At 44.0% G+C, this 25902-nt stretch overlaps 1 long non-coding RNA gene across 1 annotated transcript in view; it reads left to right on the top strand.

The window, feature by feature from the left end:
• The window catches only part of LOC132244249 (uncharacterized), a 53066-nt gene extending 33473 nt beyond the window's left edge, over positions 1-19593 (top strand). Inside the window, exon 4 of the long non-coding RNA XR_009455840.1 lies at positions 19461-19593. This is a non-coding gene — a long non-coding RNA (uncharacterized LOC132244249). The remainder of the gene's footprint in view (positions 1-19460) is intronic.
• The last annotated feature ends 6309 nt before the right edge of the window (positions 19594-25902 follow it).

Genomic DNA, 25902 nt, shown 5'->3' with positions numbered 1-25902 from the left:
ATAAGAGTCATAGTGGAAATACCTTTAAAAAGTGACTATTTTTGTATGGTCTTGACAAATGCTGATTAATGACCGTGCTGCCTAGACTTAGGATATAACATACTGCTGTAGGTAATATAATTTCTTACATGATTTATATTGCTTTCTTATAACACTTAGCAGTGGTGCCTTATTCTGTTTAGGTGCCCATTCATTATAAGTGTATGTTAATACTTGACTGACCTGAAATGTTGTTGTTTGATAGTAAGGGCCGTTCAGCTCATTTTACACTTCAGTAGGTGGTTCTGAGGTTCTAAGTTCAGTGATAGATTAAATCTAAATAGTCTATTTTATTTGAAGATTTTGATTGAGCTTGCACATATATGTATGTATATTTATACTTGCTATGTGCCTGTTACATTTAAAGTATTGCACATACATGTATCGTGTGTGTTTGTAGTAAATATGCATACCATTGTACTGCCAGAGATGGCTGATGGTCAGAATTTGGTCACGTTATGCTAGGTGCAATACAAAGCTGGAAAAGGGAAAGTTCTTGTATACGTGCATGGGATTTAAACAAAAGCTCGTACAGTGCATGCTATCATTGAGCCAAACAGAGTTGGAAAGTAAAGACCTGGAGTCATGAATTGGGAAAAGAAGAAGGAAAGATAAAAGAAGAGAGTAGGCTAAGGCAGAGACAAAAATATCTAGTTATTTAGACAGGCAAAGTCCTTTGGGGAAATGTGATATCTTTTATTAAACCAATAGTTGGACAAGTTGTTCTTTGCAAGCTTTGGGGCACAAACTCCCAAAGAACCATGTTTGCCTACGTCCTTAGACTGACACAGCTACAGCCATCACTCCCAAAACAGGGTAGTTCAGAAGGTTTTGACCATTTTGCCCTCCCATACTGTGCCAGGAAGCACCTGTCATGTTAAGATTGGAGGCTGCTTGAGGAGCAGCCTGCATGTATTGCAGGGGCTAATGAGGGACTCACTTGACCAGGAGCGGGGCTGGGCTTGAACTAAATAAGCCCAGTGCCTGAGCTGGTTAGGCAGTCTAGCCCTGGGAGCTACTGGGAGAGGAGCAGCAGGACTTCTGCCTTAACATCTGACCTGGGGGAAGCAGCACTGAGCCCAGGAACAGGCCAGGGCTTGGAATAGGTAAGTCTGGGAACAAGAGTGAGTGAGTGAGCCCATATCCTGCAGAGTGGTGGTGGAGAGAGGAGGACCAGGGTGCCTGAATCCCAGTTAGTGAATAGAGCAGTGCCTGAGAGGGACGAGGCAGGCCTGGGGACAGAGGCACTGGTCCGAGAGGGCTGGTGGTTGTGGAAGGGACCGTTGGGGAGGTATGGAGGTCCCAACTGTCCCGGCGAGTGAGAGGGGCCAGAAGAATAGAGGGTCTGGAGTCCAGGGGGGAGAGAATGTGACCCCAGGAGAGACTAGGTACCTGGAAGAAGGTCCAGTGCCTGTGTGGGGGGACCAGGATGGTCTGGTGCCCTGGAGGACTAGGGTGCATCAAGGGAAGCTCCAGTGCCTGGGCCTGCCAGAGGGCAGAGAGTCGTGTTAGTAGATCATCTGTGAGGCATGGGAGTGGGTACTGGGGAGGATGGAGCCCACTAAATTGGTCCTTAAGGCAATGACCACGAGCACCTGCGGTCCTAAGAGTAAGACCAGGTTTGGGAAGCCATGGGGTGGCCTCCCTTCAATCAGAAATTAATAACATGAAGATGTGGTGGGTGAGTAACAGGGAGAGGGCCCCAAGGGGAGCCAGGCTGGCAAGGGGTGAGGCCACCAGGGCACATCGTGACCACCCCTGGGATGGGCACTTGCTATATATGCCTACTGAAATCTTGGCCTATCAGTTGACTATAGGAGCAAAAAGGTGTCTCTTGCAGAGATGCACGCTTCCTTTTTCCCTTTTTTCTCTCACTGTGGGGAACCTGACTCTCACCACTAACTTGCTTCTTAACAACCGCAGGACATCCATTAGCTGGTCAAAACTCCTCCCTCTGTATTAAGCATCTGACACCACTGAGCCAGTAAAAGGTCCTGTGTCCAATTAAAAGCCTCCATTTAGTAAAGTCAGCAGCATCTGACTCCAGCCTGTTTTTACCATGAAGTAAATGCATGAGTTCTGTTCCACCACTCGGTTGTTGCCGTTGTCTCTTATTATTGTGTATAATGTGGGATCTTTAGGCCCAGTGTGATGCATTCTGCCTCCCTCCCCTTTGCTTCATCCTCCAACTGAGGAGGAAGCTCTTGCTTTTCCCAGACCTGTCAGTCAGAGTTAAGCCTGCTGTATTTTCAGATTAATTTTTTTGACTCAGCAGGTATGCAGTTTCCTCTTTTTTTTTTTTTTTGCTTGCAAGGTCTTAACAGTTTTACAAAATAATCCCTCTGCCCCATCCCCTCCCCCCCCCCCCCCAGGCTTTTAGCTCTTGTTTCTCCCCCCGTCCTTTTTTCTTTATTGAGAAACTTTTATTTCTTACTTTTGAATGAGGAATAATGGAGCAAACAAGATGCTGTATGATCAGTAAATAATACAGAACATGGGGGAAGAAAAGAGCAAAGCTGCTGAGGGAGGCAAATAGAAAAGTAAATGGAATTACTTAGCTTTACAAGATGCAGATCCGCTGTGTCAGACATAAATAATGGCAATAGTTTCTGTCATTTGTATTTCGTTTTCAGAATGGACTCATGCCTTTTGCTTCCTTTCTTTATTAACCCTTTACTTAATCCTCCATCTGGCATGGGATATGTTGCTTTACATGCTCACTAAGCACTTCCATGTCATTACAAAGACCTTTTAATGGCTTTTCTGCACTAAGTACACAGAAGCAGTCTGAGAAGCAGAAAGAAACAGCCCTTGTGGATCCGAAACAAAAGAAAGGCACGAGACAAGGACAGCTGTAATGTAACTGAAGCTCAGGACTCAATCCTGCACAGTTAAAAAGGATGTTTGAGGGGTCCCTTGTGGTGGGAGGGGCAGGGACAGGGGTTACTCCTCCTCCCTTGTCTGCCGGTGGAAGGGTCAGCAGGGGGCCTGTTCCCAGGCAGGGAGCACGGCGGCGAGGGCAGGCAAACCCAGCTACCAGTTGGGGTAGAGGGAAGACTAACTCTCCTGCTTTGCCTCAGTCGAGAGATAACGTTTGTCCTGTTACAAAACAGTTCAGCCTAGCCAGGTTAGACTAACCTGCAAAGGTTGAATCATTCCAGCTCCAGCTTTTTGAATGTCTGCCCCTAGCCCTAATGTCCAAAACTTTTCCTAGGTTCTTGCTTCTGAAGGCCATGGAAAATCTCTATACTATGTGTAAAGGAGTATGATGCATCTAAAGGTAAGGGGCATGAGGGAAGCTTGTCAGTATTATGATATATTTTTCTCTTACACAATGATACTGCTTTTCCATAGTGCATGGGCATCTTGGATTGCTGGAACCACTTGATTTCTCTGTTCAGAAGCACTACATGTGGGTCAGTGTTCAACCCTTTCTAAGACATTGGGCTCTGTCAGGTTGGCAGGTTTTTCACTTAGGCCTTGGGTCTTTCATTAATGTGGTGAAATGACCCAATTTTCCTTGTGACTCTGCTTCCTTATCAGTCAGTTGGACATATTGTGTACTCCTATGAAGTGCTATAAGGTTTGGAGTGAAAATGTAAGTGCAAAGAGGGAACTAACTTAGATTTCCAGCTGTATCGCCAGCATCCTGTCTGACCTCTAGGAAGTCCTTTCCCTCCTTCAGTGCCCTTACATCTCGGCAGGAAATACAGATAGCCCTCTGAGGTATGGAAGGGGTAAGACAATGATCATCTGTGCCAGATCCTGAGGGAGGATTATCTGTGCTGGCCCATTTTTTTTTAAAGTTACTTAGAAACAAAATATGAAAACAGGATTTATAAAAGCAAATCCTGTCATACCTGTATGTTTCATTCTCAGTTAAATCCATGGCAGATAAGCACTTATGTACTTTTAAGACTCCCCCTTTGCATTTATTTGCATTAAATATCTTTTAAAAGTGACTTATTGCGAGTTGATTTGTTTTAAGCTCCTACACCATTTAGGTGTTCCTAAATCATTTGGGTATTGAAATGCTGAATACCCTCAACCTTCTGGGGTTAATCACCAGGGATGTGGAGTATCCTCACAAAACTTTTAGATAAATACCAAGTAACTTCCCAGCTTCATCAGTGGCTACCATGCCTGCTATTTTCACCCCCCTGTGCCTTCATATTTACAGGTGATATGAGTTTTTCTTGTCAGCAGTGTGAGGTCCAGTTTTCCAGAAACACCTTCACCTATCTTCTGCAAACTTGGTGGGCTTCATGCCCTCAGAAGGGGCTACCATCCCTGCTATTTTCATTCAAATCTGCCAAAACATGACAAAGTTATAGGCAGTTCTGTGCTTCCCCATTATATCCTAAGGACAAAATGTCGAAACAGTTGCAATGAAACAAAAAGGAACAGTGCTTTCAAAACAAACCGAAACTCAAAATGAAACACTGTCCCATCGAAATGGCGAAAAAAAGTCAAAATGAAACGGTGCTGTTTCGCACAGCCCTAGAGAGCGTTACTGTACTTAGGGTGTGATTGAAGGCAAATAAGACACCAAAAAAGATCAGCAAACGGCAAGAAAAATAGAAGAGTCATTAAACAGCGTAGTGTAAATCAGCTGTGCATGAAATAGAAAGGATTTGTTTCAAGCATCATAAATATTTTTCCAGTCTCTTATGGTCACACTTGAATATTGAAGTTCCATTTATAAATAGTTTGTGGCAGGCTAATGACCGAACTGGACAAGGTTTTGTTTTCCCTTCCTTCAAAGGAAAAAAAAAATAGAATTGAAAAAAAATGTTTAAAAAGAAACAAACCTCGCTCTACTGTTTTGGGGATACAGGGACAAAAAGAGTTGGAGAGACCAAAAGAGTAACTAGAATAATTAACCAATCACCTTCCCTCACCCCTCCTCCTGCCCCCCAAATAGCACCCACTTGGGAATTGGAGGCACAGATTGTTGTGCCCCCCCAATCCTCCTCAGTCCACGTCATCAGGCAAGTCCTAACCAGCTGTAGTTAATATGTGACTGATGGACATGTTCAGGAATTGTTATCTGTGCCAGAAAGGATGATGTGATCATATGTAGTCTGACTTCTTGTTGTAGAACACAAGAATTGTATCTGCGTACTTCCACATTGATCCCAAGCAATGTTTGTGGATGATTATAAAGTTTACTGGGTCAAAAGATAACTTTTATAACCCCAGGTCTCTAACAACTAAGACTGATAGGGCCTAGCACATACTTCACACCATCTATTCATGTCTGCAATGTACTTGTAATATCTATTGATCACGTATAAATCATATTTGGATTGAACTTGAATTTGAAAAGTGACAATTTATAAAGTAATTTTAAACCTTGGACACTGAATACATTGACTCTAATGGATTTTGGCTCACAGCCTATTCTCTCCTACTTCCATCCTTTTCTCTAATTTGGGACTCTCCATTTTTCTGTATAAAAGTTTGAGGTGTTTTAGTCCTTATTTACAGAGGAATGGGGAACCTAAAACACTGACTGAACTCAGTTGAAGTACTTCTGTCAAGGATGTCTAGCAGCTGTTGACAGATTCTCAAAAACAGGGGTGGAAATGATTAGAAAACAAATATGATGAGTTTCTGAAATTTCACTTAATCCCTAATCAGGGTGGAAAATAGGAACTGCAGGATTTTTCATGCTCTGACTTGATAGAAGTTAAGATTGGACTGAAATCAAAATATTTTGACTTGCTCAGAACTGAATGTTGTTGTTGTTTTTTACAAAATCAATACATTCCCAACACATCTTTTTAGATGTTGTTCAAAACATCTTTTCCATTGAAAAAGGTTGCTTGAAAAATTTTAAACTAGTTCTAACTCAAAGCAATATTTTTAGAAGGCATCTGCATCGTTTTCTGGCTTGCTTCTCAAGGACCTATTACCCAGTCAAATGCCAGGCAAGCTTCTGCATGCTTCCCCAGCCAACGTGTCTTGATCTTGCCATGGGGGAAGAATATTTTGAGGGTTTGAGAGGTTAAATCAGCCTCTGTGGTCATTTTAATGATTTGCTTGTCTGCCGAGAGTGGCAGCGAGGGGTGTAGGGAATGGCCAAATGGAGTGGTGTTTTTATCCATGATAGCTGCCCTGAGACTAAAGAACACATTTTATATGTGACACCTCAGAGCCATCACTTGATGATCTCTTCTGTTCATCTTCCTACCTGAACTGGATTGGAACTGGTGAGGTACTGTTTACAATCTCTGTAGTCATTCCTGGCTTTAAAATTATCCGAGAAAAATAAGGCAACAAATTTGGATCCTGTACAATAGGGCCTTCTTTCTTAATGCGGTCTCTGTGTGCTGGTTGTGAGGGCTACACAATTCAGATGGAGACCAAATGCTGTGGAAAATTCACATTAAAGCCTTGAGCTTTGTTTTCAATCTCAGTGCAAGCTGCAAAACTTAAGCAGAGTACGAAATCATTATTTTCATGATAATAATTTACACTTGCATAGGAGCTTTCATCCAAGGAAGTATTGTGTGAGAATTTTCCATTTATAGTCTCTCCAAGACATGGTAATTCTACCATGGTAAGTATTATATTTTCTCCTTTGCTGCTGGAGAAGGGAAGAAAATGATTATTATGGTTTGTACTGTTGAATGTTTATTATAGCAATATTTTGCATTTATGTAGCATTTTTCTTCTGGGGATATGAGTGAGCTTTAGATCTATTAGTTTAAGCCTCAGACTATTTCCATGAAATAGCATTAGCCTATCATTTTGTATATGGGTAAACTGAGGCAATGAAAGGCAGTTTTTCAGAAATGCTGCATGCTCATCATCCTGTTTGAAGTGCATGGGAGCTGAAAGTGCTCAGTGTTTCTAAAAAGCAGCTCTTATGGAAATGAGCCAAAATCATGTTACTTGAGTCCAATTCAGCACCAAAGCTGAAGTCCAGTCTCTTGCTTGGGACTTCTCCTGTGCCTAAAAAGAGGCGTATGCTGTAGTTGTTTGTTGAGAGATGGGTTTAACACCAGTGCTGAAATGTTATATTAAGTGGTGCCTGAGTTTTGCGGGGATGGAAAGCTTGGGTTCTCCTTCCAAATGTCCTTGAACTCCATGGGAACTTCTCCACTGACTTGAATAGGATTTCAGTCTGTAGGCAACACTGCATAACTTTTACCATTTTCCATACCTGGCTGTCACGGCGGGGTCCTCGCGAAGGGCCGTGATCTCCTTGAGGTCCTCTCACCGTGCTACTCCGGCCCGAGGGCACCCTCCATTCTCGCCCGCCACGTCTTGATGGAATATATAATAGGGAGGCTGCCTTGTGTTACCTCGGGCCCGTCAGCTCCTGGACCCCTCGTGGGTCTCCCCGTACAATGGGCGCTGCCCAAGTGCCCTAGCCTTATGGGCTATGCGTGGCTCCTACCTCCCCTGATACCACGCCCCAAGCCTCGCAGAGGTAAAGGACGTTGTCCTGTCTGTCTCTCCACTGTGGCCCACCCTGGGCTCCCTCTCTCATGCCCAGCCTCTTGCTGGGACTCCCATCTAGCCCACTCTGGGCCTCCCCTGCCGGTGTGGTTCCGCTCCGGGACTCTCTAACGGGCCTCCGGTCCTATTGGCCAACCTCACGGATACCCTCCCTGACTCTGGCTCCCTGCGCTGCTACTCCCTGTCTTCTCAGGGGCAACCTGAGCGCCCTGCCTTGGTCTGAGGGGGATTGCCGCACTAGCCTGCGGCCGGGCTCGCTATGCCCGTGCGCCCACACTAGGCTACTCAATAGTACACAAGGGCGTTCCCCCTCTCTGGGGCTCGCCGCGCCCACACTGGGCTACTCAATAAAACACAATGGCGTTCCCCCTCTCTGGGGCTCGCCGTGCCCACACTGGGCTACTTAATAATGTACAAGAGCGTTCCCCCTCTCTGGGGGCTCGCCGCGCCCACACTGGGCTACTCAATAAAACCCAATAGCATTCCCCCTCTCTGGGGCTTGCCGCGCCCACACTGGGCTACTCAATAACGTCCAAGGGCGTTCCCCCTCTCTGGGGGACTCGCCGCGCCCACACTGGGCTACTCAGTAATACCGCCCCTTTCCTGGGGCCGGGGGGGGCTATGTTCCCCCACACGCAATCCGGGGTCCCACTCCAGAGGCTGCTGAATCCCAGCACCGGAAGCTTTCAGGAGCAGATTGGCAGGGTTTCTTAAGGTGATGTCTTGTATTGGACCAGCTGTACAGTGGGGATACAGTCAGACACGATTTCACATGCAAGACGTTCTCCCTCAGACCTCCGATCACAGGCAATAAATCCACAACCTACAGGTTGCGCCCGCGACCCACTGGCCGCGCTCCTCGCCGCCAGCTGCTCGCGCAGTGGCGTGCGAGCTGCACCTTTGTGGTCTACGTTCCCCCACACGCAATCCGGGGTCTAGGTCCCCGTCTGCAACCTACGGGTTGCGCCCGCGACCCACTTGCCGCGCTCCTCGCCGCCAGTTGCCCATACACTGGCGTGCGAGTAATTGAGGATAATGCGCCCTCTTGGCGCTAGGGCACCCCACACTCTCTGGGGTCCCTATAGTTGAGGCCTCCTCCAAGCCTCCGGGTGTAATAACACCAACACAAAGCAAAACCACAAGCCCCTAGGCTGTAACACAAATGCAAGCCGCCTGGCCATAACTCATCATCATAGCTCACGCCTCCAGGGCTATCATGAGCTGTACTTGCGACTTAGGCTCCTTCCCATATCTCGGCCAAGGGAGCTCCTGCCTCTCCGGCTGCTGGCAGGGAATTGCCAGGCTGGCTTCGGCCCTGGGCTTTATAAGGGCCAGGCCCTGCCCCCTGTAGGCAGCTGGCTCCACTTAGTTGCTCCGGCAACCCACAGCTGTGCTCACTTGGTTCTGCCAGGTCTCTCTCCCTGGCAGTTTCTCCTCTCTTAGGAGCAGGCACTAAGGTGCCCTGCGACACTGGCAAATAAAGCCGATTTTGCCGTTTTTGTTATGCAATAAATCCCCCGCACAGCAGCTCAGTTCTTTGGCAGGCCAAGGGCAGTTCCTAACCAATTCTAACTCTAGCGTATTCTCTCTTAATTCCGTCTGAACATGTGCATTCTCTCCCGATCCCATCCTCATCACCACGTGCGGCCAGAGCCCCGATCCCACCTTTGTCGCCATGTGCAGCGGTGATTCCAATCCCTTTCTCGCCGCCATGCGCGTGCCGGGGGTGAGCCGGGCCCGTCTTCGTCGCACGCGGGCTGTGGCCAGCAGCCCGGGCACGCTGGGCTGGAGAGAACCACAGGGAGGTTTAGCACACGCGAGTTAGAATTAGTTACGGAGGCGTAATGGTTGATTTAAAAGATTGTTTACTTACACCCAAAGATGGTATTGGTGTAGGCTGGACAGGTTTCCAGCCACAGCTCCCGCTTAGATACTCGCTAGAGGAACACAACAAATCGATTGCTCCCACGGAGTTGTTCAGGCTCCGCGGGTCCGGTTTGGTTGGGTTCGAAAAGTTTCCCCGGAGTTACTTAGGCTCTGCGGGTCTGAAGTTACAGGAAAGGGATACGTCTGGGATTGTGAATGGTGACGGGGAGAGGCTAGAAGCGAAAGCTCCGTAGGCTGGGTTCCATTGCCTCTATTGCCTGCTTAGGGGAGGCGTGTTGGGTCTGCGAGGGTCCGCAGCGCTTGGAGATCTTCACACAGAATCTCTCTCGTCCTCCCTCCTCCAGCTTGGGCGGAAACTACCCAAGCCTTTTGTATGGCTAGCAAGCCAATCGCTAGCCGCCACGTGTGCCTATATTAGGAATTGGCCAATAATGTGGCATGAGTCCGAATACAAATGGCGGAAACTCCTTTGCAGCGTGTATCACTATGATGCAAAAGAAATGCACCCTGCAAAGGAGCTGCAATTTGGCGGGAAATCGCCTGTTGCACCAGAGTTCTCTCTCAGCAGAGAACTCTACCGTGCAAAGAAAGCGACAAATTGGCGGGAAATAATTTAGCGGTGCCAAAGCGCACACACAAACAAAAATCACAACTTTGGCTTGTGACAATCATCAGACGAATTTGTACTTCTTTCAAAGAAAAGAAGACGGAAGAAAACCTATTTAGGATTCTCACGAAGAATATATCCTCTTGCAAACTGCATTTTAATGGCTCTGTCAGTAAATCTGAGGAATTCAAGGCATTTCAACAGAAAAAGCTGCTGCTGTCCCTTTCGGCTCTGTCCTCTTCCTTTCCTGTGCTCTGAACAGCAGGACAGAGCACTAGTGTTTAACTTGAGTCTTGCTGGCCTAATCCAGAGGCATTTTTTGTTTCCAGCCAAATGTTTTGTGCCTCTGGTCCATAAGAAAGCTTTTTTCATAGGAAGTAAGGGGACAAGTCTTCTTGGCTTTAGCAATTTGCTATGTGGGAGTTGGAGAATGGAGCAAAAACAGCAGGAAGGAAGGGTTTAGCAGAGGCACCAGGAAGTTATTCTATGTGCATATGGCTTGAATGCGAGTGGCATTGGTAAACACTGATATCAAGGAAAAGATTGGCACCGACCGTAGTGAATTTTGGATGGGCAGGGGAGCTCTGACAGATCTAGGAGGCAGTATCCTCTTGGATAACTGAAGTGATCTGAGGAAGGGCACTTGGTGCCAAAAAACGTTTCTAACGTTTCTCCCAATCCTATGGAAATCTGCAGAAGCATGCGGCACCATGACAGCAGAGAAATGCTTTGGATGTTGTTTTTTCCCCACTGTTTTGTTCAGAGCGCTCTGAGAACCTGTAATAAGATATAATGCATTAGAAGTGCAAAATATTAATTAGTAGGTGTAGTTCAGACAGTAGCTCCTACCCTGGTTTGGCCAGAAGGGAGTCTGTGCGTAGTGGACATTTCTTCCCTGAGGTAGAGGTATTTGACAAGCTCTCTAACTAACTTGTTTCTTCCGATTTAGCTATCCAGGTTGTTGCCACATTGGTCTAGAGGAAAAGGCAATCAGGAGTCATAGTAGAGGTAAAATCTTTTACTAGACCAACAAGGTTTTTTGCAAAAAAATGTTTTAGTTGCAAGCTTTCGGGCACAGACACCCTTCATCAGGCATTGGAGAAAAGATTGGAAAAGTTCCCCTGGGTACTTTGAAGTGCAGCAGGAAAATAAAGTGTCTGACGTCAGAAATACCCCAGTCCTTCAGTTTTGTGGCAAATAATTGGCCCTGAAGGAATTGGTTGTTACAGTTGTCCTCTCAGCTGTAGTGTGTGCATGTTGCCTCTCTTTTTCCTGCTTGCCTTGCAGCAAACTTTTTGACAGGAACCCCAAGGACTCATATCTCAAAGGAAGGGGAAAAAGAACAGCCTGAGTTAAGGGGTCAACTTAAAATGATCTAGAGCTTCATTCAATTAAAACATCCACAAGGGAATAAATTCTGAGCATGTTAAAACATTCCCTTATACTTTTAAGAAGGCGCTTTCACTACCAGGCTTGTATTGTTCCTCCTATACAGTGTTTAAGGCAGGGGTGGGCAAAATGCGGCCCAGGGGCCAGATGCCGCTCTCCAGGATGTTCTATCCGGCCCATGGGACCCCTAAAAAATTTAGAATTAATATTAATCTGCCCTGAGCTACCTACCACGCAGCCCTCAATGGCTTGCTGAAACTTGGCAAGTGGGCTTCTGCCCCAAATAACTGCCTGCCCCTGGTCTAAGGCATCTCACTTTTACTAGACTTTAAACCTTACAGACAAGTTGCTATTTCACTACATGTATGCAAGTATGCAGAGTTGTAAGGTATTTTTAAGCAATATGCATTTATTTTTGAGAAATATTTGTTCTTTTGTAGCATGTGCCATATACTACTTGGTTGGTGTTTCTGCAGTCCCAGACCTTTAAAACTTCACAGTGCAGAGGGCTTCTATTAAACCTCCTTTCCTGAAGGACAAGAGGAATGTTAAGGTTTAACAGGACTGGGGGTAAAATGCTGGCAAGTTCACAAGTGATTTGGGAGCTTTGGTCTTACTGGCAAATATGACTGCGAGGTTTAGGAGGCTGGGAGAGGAAAGCAGGTCCTGTGGTTAGGACTTGAGACCTTTGTTCAGTTCCTGCTATGCCATAATCTCTGTGTGGTCTGGAGTAGGCAACACTGCATAACTTTTACCATTTTCCATACCTGGCAAATAAAGCCGATTTTGCCGTTTTTGTTATGCAATAAATCCCCCGCACAGCAGCTCAGTTCTTTGGCAGCTATTGCCTTTCTGGAGGCTTTGCATAAATATATAAAAGCCTCTTTCCAATTCTCTTTTTTTTCCTTAAACAATTCTTTATGCACTATTTACTTTTTTAAGAACTGAAAGTGGATTTTTTCCCCTTCTTTTGGAAAGCTGTAGGGAACCTTTCGTTTAAACATGTGTAAGTAGCATAAGGCAGGCCGATAACACCAAGTCAAAGCCATTTCATAGAAGGTGTTTCATAACTGCTAAATGGGCTTAGACTACTGTACTTTTTATGGAGAAAGTACCCCAAATACAGGATGGGTAGCAAGATACATTCCCTTAGTGATATATGACTGCACCGTGCTGCTGTTGGAGTTATAGATCAGTTTTGATTATGTCATAACAATTTCATAGCTGATTCTTGCTTTTTATGTTTTGACAGTAATCTACTTTATTAATGTTAACTGGTGGTTGAGAGTGACAAATATTGATCAAACTTAAACTTTTAATGTATTCCAATTAGTGGATGGATGTGGCATTATTATGTCTAAGTCGATCACTCTCCCAAGTGTTTCATTGCTTTTAAAAAGCAGTTTGTCTCTGCAGAGATTAGAGAACACTCCAAAGCTTTCATTAAAGATGGAAGTATAAGAAGGATTAATTATTTCGGTTACATTTAACTTTCCTTCATGCTCTGCAAAATATTTAAAATATTTATTATAATTTCATATACACAATAAATAGAGGCATAATCATACAGGCAGAGATTACTTTCTGGGCTACCTGTGAGGGTTCTTATATGGCTCTCAGTGCCATGGTGTATTAATGTATATCCTATGTTAATGTATTTGTCCTGAAGCACTCTTACAAGGTAGAGAGTAGTCTTTATCCCTAACTTACAGATTTAACGGACAAGGGAGATGAAAAGGTCAGACCATCTTTCTGGTATGGATTCATATTGTGTTTAACACAGCGGGGTCCTGGTCTGGGATTGGTGCTCCTCAGAGACGCTGCCTTGCAAAATAATATCAAATTTTCTAAAATGATAAGCTTTGGGCAAAGCCCATTGTGATACTTGCGGACCAGATACTGAAACGGGATCTGAGTTGTTTTAAAAACCTGGGCCCAGTCGTGAGCACTGAATATTGGAAAATCGGTTTAAATCACTTGCTGGGATTGTTGGCGTAGTTGAGACTCAAATTTAGGTCTCCAGAATCTATGGCTGCCTATATGCATGCTCGGTGTGGGGTGGGAGGTGTTTTAATTAAAGCAGTTTCTGGACAGCTATTCTATCTGAATTAATTAAAAAAAGTAATACCCCACCATACACATTCTCACAAGATCCCATGTGTAGGATTTTTTTTTTTTTTAAGGGTTGGGGAATATTAAGAAAGTGGAATTAGAGATGCAGACCCAGGTTGAAACAGGCATTGCTTTCCTCAATTACACTTTAAGGCACTTTACTTTTGTAAAACAAATAATCTAAATGAGTATGTCAAGAAAGATTAAAACCTCATTAAAATGTGTAAACAGAGTTGGAAAAAAAAAAGCTCGGCTGAACTGAATAAAAGTAAAAGTTATGAAACATTATCAGTAGTTAAAAGTTCTGCTAAAGTGAACATACCATTCAGATGGGACGCAGAACTGCTGTTATCTACATCTCAGCATGGTGCTTTCTTTTCAATAATTAGACAACATAATTATTATAATAAATTAATAACATTACCCAGGAAATGGAGCCCTGACATAAAGCTAACTCCTCTCCAGTTCCCCCATCTCACCAAAAGTAATTCTGGTCTCAGACAGTCAGCAATGTGTGAGTTTTTTTCCCTGCGCACCCACAAGCACTGCTGAGCCTACCATGAGAGCTTAATAAGTTTATTTCACCAAACAGAAGTAATGATGCTTAAAGTCCTTAATGGCTGGGAATCAGGCATCCGTATTAAGTGAGCATTGGTTGTGACCAGTATTTATTAAAGATCAAAGAACCTAAGCATATCCATTTTCTTTTTAGCTCTGACATTTCCCTTAAGAAGGACTTTTGCCAAAGGGGAGAAATATTATCAGGCTAGCAGGAGCACAGGGCCCCAGTGTTTTAAGTGCTGGGCAAATATGGGGTGATGATCCCTGCCATAAAGAGCCTTCCAACTAAATACAGGAGGGGCAGGGAGGTGAAGTGACTCATCTGAGGTTAATACCAGGGCCAGGATCTCAGCCTTATTTATGAGCTCTTATCCTATTTCCATACCAAATAGACTGTGCTGCCTTTCCCCTGAGAAAATCATGGTTCTTCATGATGAAAGGAATATAAGCTGGAATGGGCCAATAAATCCGGTTATAGTTTTGTAGGATTGTTCAATATTCAGTGCCAGGTTGCATCTTCATACGTTTGTACAGGGCACCATGGAAGACCCCAATCCTGGCTTAAGTTCCTTGCAACAAAAAGTCACCAGTGACAACAGTAATTAAAGATGATTGAACCACTTTGAATAAGCAGCAGCTCATCATGAAACTCCTTTTTTATTAAAGCAAAATAGCCTACTTATCTCATCAGGTTTTTTTCAGAGGCTTGTAGTTGTTAGAGGCTGGAAGGGACCTTACAGATCACTGGATCCAGCTTCTCTGCACTCAGGAAGGAAAAACTGCTGGGATCAGATGTCTGTAAAAAAAAAAAAGAAAAAAAAAAAGAGGCCATTTTAATATGCTGTTATTTTCTTGCAGAAAAATATTTTTTTAAAAAAACAGTTATTGTTTTCAGTAAAGTGTGATAACAAATGAATTCAATGCATTTTCCAATTAAGAGAAATGGGGGGAAGCCTCTTCCCCTTGACAAACTAAGGTATTGAAACTGCACTTGCCCCATGCTCACCAGGTTATTTCGAATGTCTGATCATTTGCATTGTGATAACAGCTGGGACCCCTAATCATAGAGCAGCATGAATCAAATGCTAATACTTTGGTTTGTTCAGGATGGTTTTTGGTGTTTAGGTACAACCCAGTGAGAGTAAGGGTACTGGCTCTGTTCCATAGTTTACCGTTGTCCCCTTTGCAATGTTTTGCAAAGAGAAGAGCAACAAGAAACACTCCTACAATGCCCTATCTGGCCTTCTAGTTAAGTTCAAACCCTAGACTGAAACTAATAAGACCTCTGGTCAGGGCTCTGTGTGTCCTGACATCCTGGATGACACAAAGTCCCAGCAGCATCTATCATTTCAACAGCAACTCAGTCACTTAAGTGCCTAGCACACCTTTGCTAGTCTTGGATGTATGCCCTCAACCACTGGTACAGACAGGACGTGATCGGTCTGCGCAAGACAAAGCAATCCTTTTTCATGCCCTATAAAATTTGCTCTTCCTACTGCAGTTCATACCTGTCATGATGACAGCTATTCTTTGCTTGGGAATAGGCTGACAGCATTACTCTCATTATAGCTGAGGTTTAGACCAGTGTTTCCCAACCTTTTTCACCACACGGCACTCTTAAGTGGCCACTCTCCTGAGGGTGTGGAGCAGGTGGCGCAGCGCTTGAATCACTGGCTGGAGCCATGCTCCCCATCTGGCTGGCTGGGGCATGGTGGGGGGCTTGGTTCCAGCCCAAAATGATGCGGCACACATGGACATGCCTGGCAGATGGTATACCGGTGTGCCGCAGCACACCAGTTGGAAAACGTTGGTTTAGACATTGCTTTTAAGTCTGATTCAGCAAGATAGGTAGGCTTCCACCTATGTTTAGCAATCCCACTGAAATTAATAGGACTATCCATGCATTTTATGTCAGAGAAATGTTTAAATGCATTGGTGAATTGGACTGTTATCAATGAGACTGAAAACACAGCATGCTTGTGATAAACATAATTTTCCTCACTTACTAAGGCCCAGGTTGGCCAGGGGGTTTCCTAAAGGTCAGAACAAGAATCGGTGGCAACACTGCAAAACAAACTTGTCTTGTTGTTCTTCTGTCAGTGTTTACAATTGTTGATTGTGCTACCAAACCGCGTTATAACGTATCTGCTCTCATGAAAATATATGGCTCCATTTCTAAATGCCATCAATCCTATATGACATGACATATAGCTCTCCATAAAAAGAAGTTTATTCCTCATCTAGAGCATTCAGCTTGTGTTTCACTCTTCCAAATACACCCAATGTGGAATGACATCCAGAATATTTCACCATCCGGGAATAGAGAAGTGCACTTGACTAATCATATTATTAAAATATGGACAAATGCATTCCTTTGGGGTGACTATTTATAAATAAAAGAGAATTGGCAGCTTACTCAGCTTAGCTGAGTAAATGAATGGAAATACTGCTGTTACACTTATGCCTTGTAGTTATGACTAATTCTTTTTTCTGTATAATGGTTGTAATCATGCTAATGACAGCAAGTGTCACCCAGAGCATCTCTAGTGCTCCAGCGCTTCCTACTAATAAGTCACTTCCCTTAACAGTTGGTGCAGGAGAACTGTATAGATCTAAACCTGCTAAATCAGAGTTGAATGGCAAGTATTTTGAGGTGTGTTATGTCTAGGGACCTGCATAAATAGCAGTGAGACAAAGGGTTTGTCACAGATTGCAGCACACCGAGCTGACTTCGTGGGTGTTTTGTAACAGCCCTGCCCCTCACTGCTGATTGTCAGAGAGGCCTTGGTGACCCCACCCCTCACCACTAATTGGTGGTGGTTGCTTGGTTGCATCTCCTTGATGTGACCATCTTGGTTCAGGGTGAACATTACTTGCACCTTGTTGGGGTATCCTAAGATGAAAATGTCATCTGGCCAGCTCTACTTCTTGGTTACATCTCCTTGACAAGGAGATGTAACCAATCTGGTTGGTTACATCAATGATCTACTGGTATTTGGGGAGGGGGGGGGGGTGGAGGTGGCTAATATTGCAGGAAATCACAACCAATACCAGATTTCCTTGCAATCGTGGACTTCTTTTTTGCGGGTTCTGCAAAATCTGTGAAACTGTGGTTATGTTATGTTATGTTATGTTATGTTATGTTATGTTATGTTATGTTATGTTATGTATGATGGTGCACAGTGATTGCCAGCATCTTATTAGGTTGTTAGTTTATTAGCTTGTGGGATAAATTTGCATTCAAGTAATAGTCAGTCTCTTCAATTTAGAATAAACTTGAAACAATAGTGCCTGATAAGACTGTTGGGGCAAAAGCCCCCAGTCTTGCCCGGATCTAACATAATTGAGGAGGAGAATGCAAAACCAGCAGAAAGTTCAGCTTCACATTTTTATTTCCTGAGCTGGCTAGGTACCAAGCCTTGTCCCCAGCAGGCTGCTCTAATTTATATTAGCTGTCACTGGCCACAAGTCATTATTTTGACTGCCAAAAATGACTAGTGTACAAGATTACATTCATTCAGGATCCTGCCCTTTTCTGCATTTGAAGCCTGAGAGTGGGAATGGCATAATCTTTGTGAAACCTTGGTGGAGATTGACATAGTGAAATACATCAGAATAATGATTTCCAACCACCAAGACCTGAATAGCATATAAATAATTTAAGAAAGCCCATTAGCCCAACTGGGATCTACTGATTATCTAGAAATTGTTACGTGATCTCTCTCTTCTAGATACTACAGCAAGCAGCAAAATCCATGAAGATCCTGAAATGAGTTCCTGCAGACACAGAGGCAGTGCCACTAACTCTTGATTTTAATGCGAGTGTCATAAGCTCCAGGGATTCTGCTTTTCTCTGTTTAAAAGTTGCAAACTCTCTGATAAAAATAGCAAATTCTCTAATTAAAAACATAAAATCTCAGTTTTCCCATGATTTAAATGACCACCACTATATTTGTATAAGCATATGTATAGCCATGTGTGTGTGTGTGTGTGATTTGAACACAATGTTTTATTGATATATTTACAATTTTAAAGCAATTTGGAAGCCTACCAGTGTCTCAAAAACTATAACAAACTAAATTCTAAATGCCTATAAATTTTAGCATTTGATTTTGGGTTTCTTATCATGGAAAATCAGAGCTTCCCCTGCCCCCTTCGTTCACCAGGATGCAGGTCCAGCTGCAGCTGTCCTCCCCAGCTGCTTTGTGGCAGTGAGCAGCCTTGATAGGCCGGTACCCAGCTCATGCCACTATCCCTCACTCCCAAGCCACAGACCCTGGCCCTGCTGGTACCCCTCACTCCCCAACCACAGCCCCTGCACCCCCCAGCCCTGCGAGAGAGGGATGGGGGGGGGGGGCAAGCTGCCAGGCCTATGGGGCTGGGAACCCAGGTCTGAAGCCCTCTGTCCCCCACCAACAGTGCCTGAGCACTGGCTGCCAACCATGGGAGGCAGGGGCTGCTGTGGCCTGAGTAGAGCACAGAGCCCATGAGGGCATGCAGATGCAGGCTGGCAGCTGTGGTCTCGGGGATTCCCGCTCTGCTGACCTCCCACTGGGGGCCTCTTTGGTCCTGTGGGCAGGATCTGGCAGGGTGGGCTAGAAGGCTTGGTGCCACTGCCATGAGCCCCACACCACCATGGCAAGGTGCTCCCTGCCCACCTGGCAGCAGTGGGGGACACAACTCGTGGTGCCACCCCTGCTGCTGCCAGGCAGGTAGGGGGTGCCTCACCATGGTTGCATGGGGCTCACTGGGGTTCCTCACCCTGCTCTGCCAGGTCCTGCCCTTAAAATGAGAAAATCTGCATTTTTCTGCACTAAACAGAAAACTAGGATCCCTGGTGAGCTGTCATGTTCCTTTAAAGCCAGGATGCCTGCAATCATGTTTGTATGGGAGAACACCCTTCCTGGTTGTTGTTAAGAAAAGCTGACAATATGACCCACATGTATCCTATCAGCTGAAAAAAACTGGAGGCCAATGAAAAAAAAACAAACAAACAAATAATTTGTAAATCTCATGAGTTTGAACCATCCATGTTGGCAATGCTGCAAACATCTCTATGCATGGAAGTCAGTTCAGGGTCTGGCCCAATGTTGCAGAGAATAGTGAGACACTCTTAGCACAAACCATTTCAAGGAAGTAATTCCCAATTTTAGTAGCAAACTCTTACTCCACTATTAGAATGGTGATGTAACGCATGCTTGCAAACGCATTCGATCTCCTGATTCATGCCTGAGGAAATGTCTGGAAAAAGGAAAAATCTAGTAACTGATCCTAGGTAAAGGAAAAATCAGGTGACTGGGCAAGAGAAGGAAAAGCATTTCCACAGAACAGAGATCCTGAGTGCTGGATATCTTAATGCAAATTAATAGGAAAGTTGTGGTTTGTGTGTTTCCAGACTTACTGCAACTGGAAGCACAAAGGCTGTAAACGCCAGACTGACTTTGAACTTGGATATTCAGCTCGGTGTTGCAAGCCAGAGTGGGACAGAACTTGTGATCCAGAGAGGGAGTGGGAATGGTGCTCCGATATCAGGTAAGCAGAAACCACATGGTTATTTCCTGGGACAGATATCCCATTGCACACCTCCCCAAAGTGAAATAGTTAGAGATGAATGAAATTTCTAATGTAAAAGAAATGTGCTTTGCAACACAAAAGACAAATGTTTTGGCCTGACAACCAAAGCTCCTTATGTTTTGTATAGAATTAAGGTGTTAGGTCTTGTGAATATGTTATTTATGTGCATGTGTATGCATGGTAATCCTGCATGTTAATGCAACACTGCTTCTGAAAAGATCTCCTTTTCTGAATGCTGTCTGCTGGGCTCCACACTCCTGTTAAATTAGGTGTAACTCCAAGTTGAGACCACTACCCTGAAATTATTGTGGATTTACACAGATGTAAGAAGGAATTGGCCTTCCACCTTTATAGTTAGTGTTGATAAGAACAGCAAATGTTCACTGCTACCTTTTACTGCTTTGTCCTCTTGTTTCACTGTAACAAAGATTTATTTTGTCATCCTGGACTAGACATTGTGACTAAACTTGAGGTGGTGTGGTGCTTACCCTAGTGTCAGTCGGCTGACTGTGCTGGGTCCCTTGTGCTGATAAACAGCAAAAGCAATGCAACTTGATGAGCAGAGCAGCAAAGCAGCTGTTTCTGTGTTGTGTGCTGCTGCACATTTCATACATGGTTAAAGTTTAAGAGGAGGGAAAACTTTGGACTTGGAGGATGTACAAAGTACTTGCCCCAAAAGGTAATTCTTGAAGTGGAAATTAAAATTAAGCTAGAGGAATTTAGGAAGCATTTGCACAAGTGCCTTAAAAAGGAGAGACAAGGTTCCTTGGGTGAATTTGATATCTTTTATTAGACCAACCCAAATAGTTGGAGAATAGTTATTAAGCAAGCTTTCAGGTTCAAAAACCCTTTGTCAAGCTAAGGAAGTTTCAGCAGTCGGCGTATGCTCTTCCTGGATGGTATGAAAAGTAAAGAAGCCAGGGGCTGGGCTAGGGGGCCAAGAAACAATGGTCACAAGCTAGCAGAGAGCAGATTTAGACTGGACATTAGTAAGAACTTCTTCACAGTTCGAGTGGCCAAGGTCTGGAACGGGCTCCCAAGGGAGGTGGTGCTCTCCCCTACCCTGGGGGTCTTCAAGAGGAGGTTAGACCCAGCACTCTTTCCTGCTTATGCAGGGGGTCGGACTCGATGATCTATTGAGGTCCCTTCCGACCCTAACATCTATGAATCTATGAAAGTCCCCGGGTTAGATAGTGGGGGGATCAAGGTCTGTAGTTTTTCTTGTAGTCTTAATGGAAATGATTTGATGGTATAGTTGAGTTTTTTGGTGAAAGGGAGACTAGGATCTTCTTGTAGTTCTTTGTAATAGGTGGTGTAAGAGAGCTGTCTCTTGGCTTCCTTTATGTAATCCTCACAGTTTAGGATGACTATGGCTCCTCCTTTATCTGCTGATATCAAATTCATCCAAAGAACCTTGTGTGCCTACGTTTAGTCCATGATCTCTAGTATCCAGCAGGTTGATGAAATGGAGCTCATAGGCTCGTCTCTGGGAAGTGTTGTGTAAGTTTCCCTTGAGGATCAGGACTGAGAGATTGGAGAGAGAGTGGCCCTCCTGTGAGAAATGTGCCCCCACCGGTAATTGGGTATTTCTATCTTTGATAGATGTCCGGTGTGCGTTCATTCTGGTGCGCAGTTGTTGTTTGGTCTCTCCTACAGTTCTTCCATCAGGGCATTTGGTGCATTGGATGAGGTATATCACATTTCTGGAGGTGCAGCTGTAAGATGCAGGGATGCTGATGGCTGTGTTGTGGGGTGTAGTAATAGTGGGGGTGGTGGAGATGTGTTGGCAGGTTTTGCATTTCTTGTCCTGGCACGGTCTGGATCCTTTTGGTGTGTTCTGGACTTGAGGAAGTTTGCTTCTGGTGTTGAGGTTGGTGAGGTTCAGTGCTTGTTTGAAGGCTAGGATGGGTGGCTCTGGGAAGATCTTTTTAAGAATAGGGTCTCTTTCTAGTATGGGTTTCAATTTTTGGAGGATTTTCCGTACAGGTTCAAGGGAGGGGTGATACGTCATAACCAGCGGTGTGCAATTTGTAATTTATTCCTAGTATTGTGATAGCAACCATAGGGCCCAATCAGGACCCTATCATACCAGGCATTGTGCAAAAAAATCACAATGTAGACTTCATTCAATAGCTAACAGGTGGATAAGCCATAAAAGTGAAATGCAATGCTTTTCTAAAACGTCTTTATTTTGGTTCCTCAGTGGACTCTGAACCTGCAAGTTGAATGCGTAAATTCAAATCAAGCCTTTCAGTCTCTTGCAGGTTTTCTTACTTTTGCCTCTAATTAAAGAACCACAAAGTTTGGAGTTGGATTTTCAAGTTCCCCAAAGCCCAGATATGTTTGCATCTGGTATTTCAGTTCATCCCTACCTCTGTATCTATAACAGTTTTTTCCCCCCCTCATTCTCTGTATCTTGGGGGTTTTCTATTAGGGAATATCACTTTAATAACTGAGCACCTTTTGCGGAAAGGTACTTCTGTATTTTGGAGATCAGCACCCTATTAAGGTTTATGCCAGGGAATGTTGCACTTCAGCCACCTTGACCTGTCCTGTCTGGCATAACTTAAAAACTCATGGCTTTTCTTCAACAGGATGCATTTATTAACATGTTGCAAACGGTGATGAAAACGGACCCGGATTTGTATTTTATTTCTCTTTTTTTAAAAGGCATCATACTTTGTCTAGAACTATGTGCAGCAGGCAGAGACATCTAGCTGTTGAATAATATACTACTATCAAACGTCCTATACAAGCCGGTGAGTTTGAGGGTCCTTCACTTGGCTGCTAATGCTGTGATCTCCTCTCCTCATCCTAGTAAATATAACACGTGTAAAAAGAGGATCTTATCCTCTAACTGCTTACAGATGAATGTTTATATGAAATGCTTAAAAAAGATTATTTTAAATTCCAACGTTCCCCAGTTCTTGTTTTGCAATCTCTTCTAGTCATGCAGCTTACTGAAAATGTAACCTCAAACGAATGGATAGAATAGGCTTTGTTAAAGTGTGATAAGAAATTACTTTTAATGCAAATGGGCCCTTTTTATACAAAAATGAGTTGATCCCAAAGCAAAATTATTATTCAAGTCTGCCAAGGCGCACAAGTGCAGCTTTGCCAGAACAAATGTAGTATGCCTCACTATCTCAGGGTTACTCACAAGTATTTCCACGTGTGTACACCAGCTCATCGGTTTCCAAAGTCATGCCCCTTTGCTGCACACGTGCATCCATGTTATATAAAAATAGGACTTGTTTATAGAGAGGTTTTAGTAGTGCAGATATCACAAAGCAACAAAGTCATCTGCATCTGTTTCCTCAGCCTGACAAAGGGTATTTAAACCCAAAAGCTTGCTAGGAAGAAGTTTTCCAACTATTTGAGTTGATCTAATAAAAGATATCAGATTTACATAAAGAACCTTGTTGCCTGTGTCCTTAGACCAACATGACTACGACCCACACCTCTGAGATAACTTGTGGTCTGCTTCACAGATGGAGGAAAAAGCACTAGTAATTAATTTTAAAGGTGAACACAAGAAGCTCTATTCACAGTCATTTTACATTGTGCTTTTAATCCTCTTGTGGGCTGAGAGAGAGGCAGGAGCCTCAGTGCTCAATGAGCCTTCCCTCTGATGCCTTCTCCCTGCAAACTTCTGGGTGACGAACATACACGACTTGAAAATACAGCAGCCTAATGCAGATTTATGAATAATGTCACCTGGGCCGTGTTTTACTTTAGCCACTGCCGTGTTTCAGAGAAAGAGGCAGGGAAGCTTATGATGGAAAATGTATTTGGCAGATTTGCCCTAGAGAGGGTTTATTCCCATTTGCTATCACCTGAAGGCTGGCTTGTGTCCACATGCATTTGGATTTACCGTATTTACTCAAATATGGAATGACCTTCCAATACTTAGTCTATATGTGGAAAATGTACAAATTTGTTACAATTTTCCAGGTAGAGACTCTAATTATTGAAGGTTTGCTTTGAATTTGTCCCCCTCCCACTACTACAGCAGGAAAAATAAATCTGTGGGGTCAGGCAGCTCAAGGGAGCCCTCTGCATCCCCTTACCCGCTCCTTACTGTCAGACCCTGCTCTTCCTGACCATGTGAACAGCAAATTTGAAAAACTGATCTTGATATAAGCATAGACTTAGTTCATTCAGAATTGGTGCGTTTTATCTTTTTTTTGAAACTGCTGCAAGTTTTAGCACAGGTACTCCATAAAGACACTTTAAGCAGCACTTTTGTACCTACTTATCTATATAGTAGCCCAAGCTATGCCTGATAGTAGTCTAAAGCCAAAAGGCTCATGATTTGCCATATAGCTCATTGGGCTGGGCCCCACAGAGTCAACAGTATTTCAAGCCATGGTGACCCCACTGCTCAGCACTGCTCATTGTGTGTCCACACTCCAGATGCCCCCCTACATAAAGGAGACATCTGCTAATTAGCCCCGAATCCTGATTGGGATTAAGTATTCATGAGTCCTGGGATCCTCCAAAAATGTATAGGCAGATGAGGCGCAGGGGGCAACCAGGTCCAGTTCCACCTTTTGGAGGATGGAGCCACACTAATCATATGCACCAGGCTGAGAGGGAGCGACAGAGAGATTCTGGGCAAGTGTTTGGGCCTAGAATAGCTTCTGAATATGTTGAGAAAAAACGCTGTCAGAGTCCTGTTCTGTGTGAGATCTAAGGGCAGAATTACCTAGGCAGTGTTTTGTGGATGATACGGGATTTGTACCTGACCTTGGGATTTCCCTTTGAGTATAGATGCATTTCATCCTATACCCACGTATGTCAGGTTAGTGGTAGGTCTTGGCTTGTTTTGGCCATTGTGATCCATTATTCTGGTATTTAGTTTATCCCTGTAAATCCTAATGGTATGGCTTTTCCTGTCTAATTGAATGGCTTTTCACAATAGTGGCATAAAGGTCTTGGCTATCACCAACGCTTGTATTTGTATGCAGCTGTGGATATTTCACATAGGAAGTTGCTCGTCTCTGCCGAGGGTCAGTTTATGGATAAATTTGAGGGCTTAAATGGTGCCTTGTTCTTTTCTGGCCTCTTGCATAGGGATGAATTTCAAAAGCAAAGGGAAATTACAAAATTGCTTTAAATTACCAAAAAAACCAAAAACACACCTCTTCCGAACCTTAAAATAAGGCATTTAGGACTCTCCTATGTGACACAGATTAACCCCATCCTCTGAAATAGTTTTTTACAGAATAGCTCTATGTATTCTGAAGACCAAAGAAAAGTAGACTATTTGGGCAGCAGGGACCAAGGTTGAGCCCATTGCTACATAACTTCTTTCTCTCTGATTTGGAATATAAACTGGAAATTGGACAGGTGGTATCGTATTGTCTTTTTAATATCGGAGCCAGAAAGATGTGTATATAACTTTCTCCCTATACTAATTCTGTCTTCTCCTAGGCTAGACCATTTCTCCATCTTGACAGTGGAGTATACACGAGACCTGGGTGTTTTCATTTTGAACTGACAAAGCAAGTTTTTTTGCAGAGTGGCTTATGCTGGTCAGCAATTATAAATGTGAATGCTTCAAAAGCAGTCTCCTGCTTTGTCATTGTCCGAGTCTACAAGTGTCCCATAATAAGCTGACAGCATGGTTACAGTTTCTTTGGGATAATTGGTATAGCATGCACAGTCCTTTGGATACCAGCCTTCTTTATCTTTGAGAGTGTTTCTTTGTTTCTGTTGTTAACAAATCAGTCGCATTCCTTGGTATGGATGGTGTGGGCAATTTTGCAAGGATAGCAATGCTGTTGTCTCTAATGCTGAAGTGCTGTTTGCTGCTGTCTCTCCACACTGACTCATCTCATTTAGTGGGGATACAAATAAGAAGCTTGGTAACAGTTTAACCATTTTATAATGCTGAGGTGTAACCAAACAGTGGCACAGTACTTGAGGTCTGCTGGATACACAGGGGAAGATCATTCTAAGGAGAAAAATGCTTTGTTTCATCATTGAGGCAAAGGACTTCTATGGCACAGACAGAAGTGACCATTTTCACCTGATCTGGCCCCCAAAAAGGTTTGACAGCCATAACCAAACACAAGTGTATGACTGAAGCGAGCTTTAAAAGTGTCTGATCCTGTGACAATCTGAACGCTCATTACATGAGGGTTCAGATGAAGGTGCTCCAAAGTGGAGCACATTCATTAACTTCTGTCTGTGCACACTGGGAGCAGGGCTCAGCTGACACAACCCAGCCCAACCCTCAGTGCTGTTTTCAGAATGGA

Source organism: Alligator mississippiensis, chromosome 11, assembly GCF_030867095.1.
Source record: "Alligator mississippiensis isolate rAllMis1 chromosome 11, rAllMis1, whole genome shotgun sequence".
Taxonomy (NCBI): Eukaryota; Metazoa; Chordata; order Crocodylia; family Alligatoridae; genus Alligator; species Alligator mississippiensis.
This window is presented reverse-complemented; position numbering and strand designations above follow the sequence as displayed.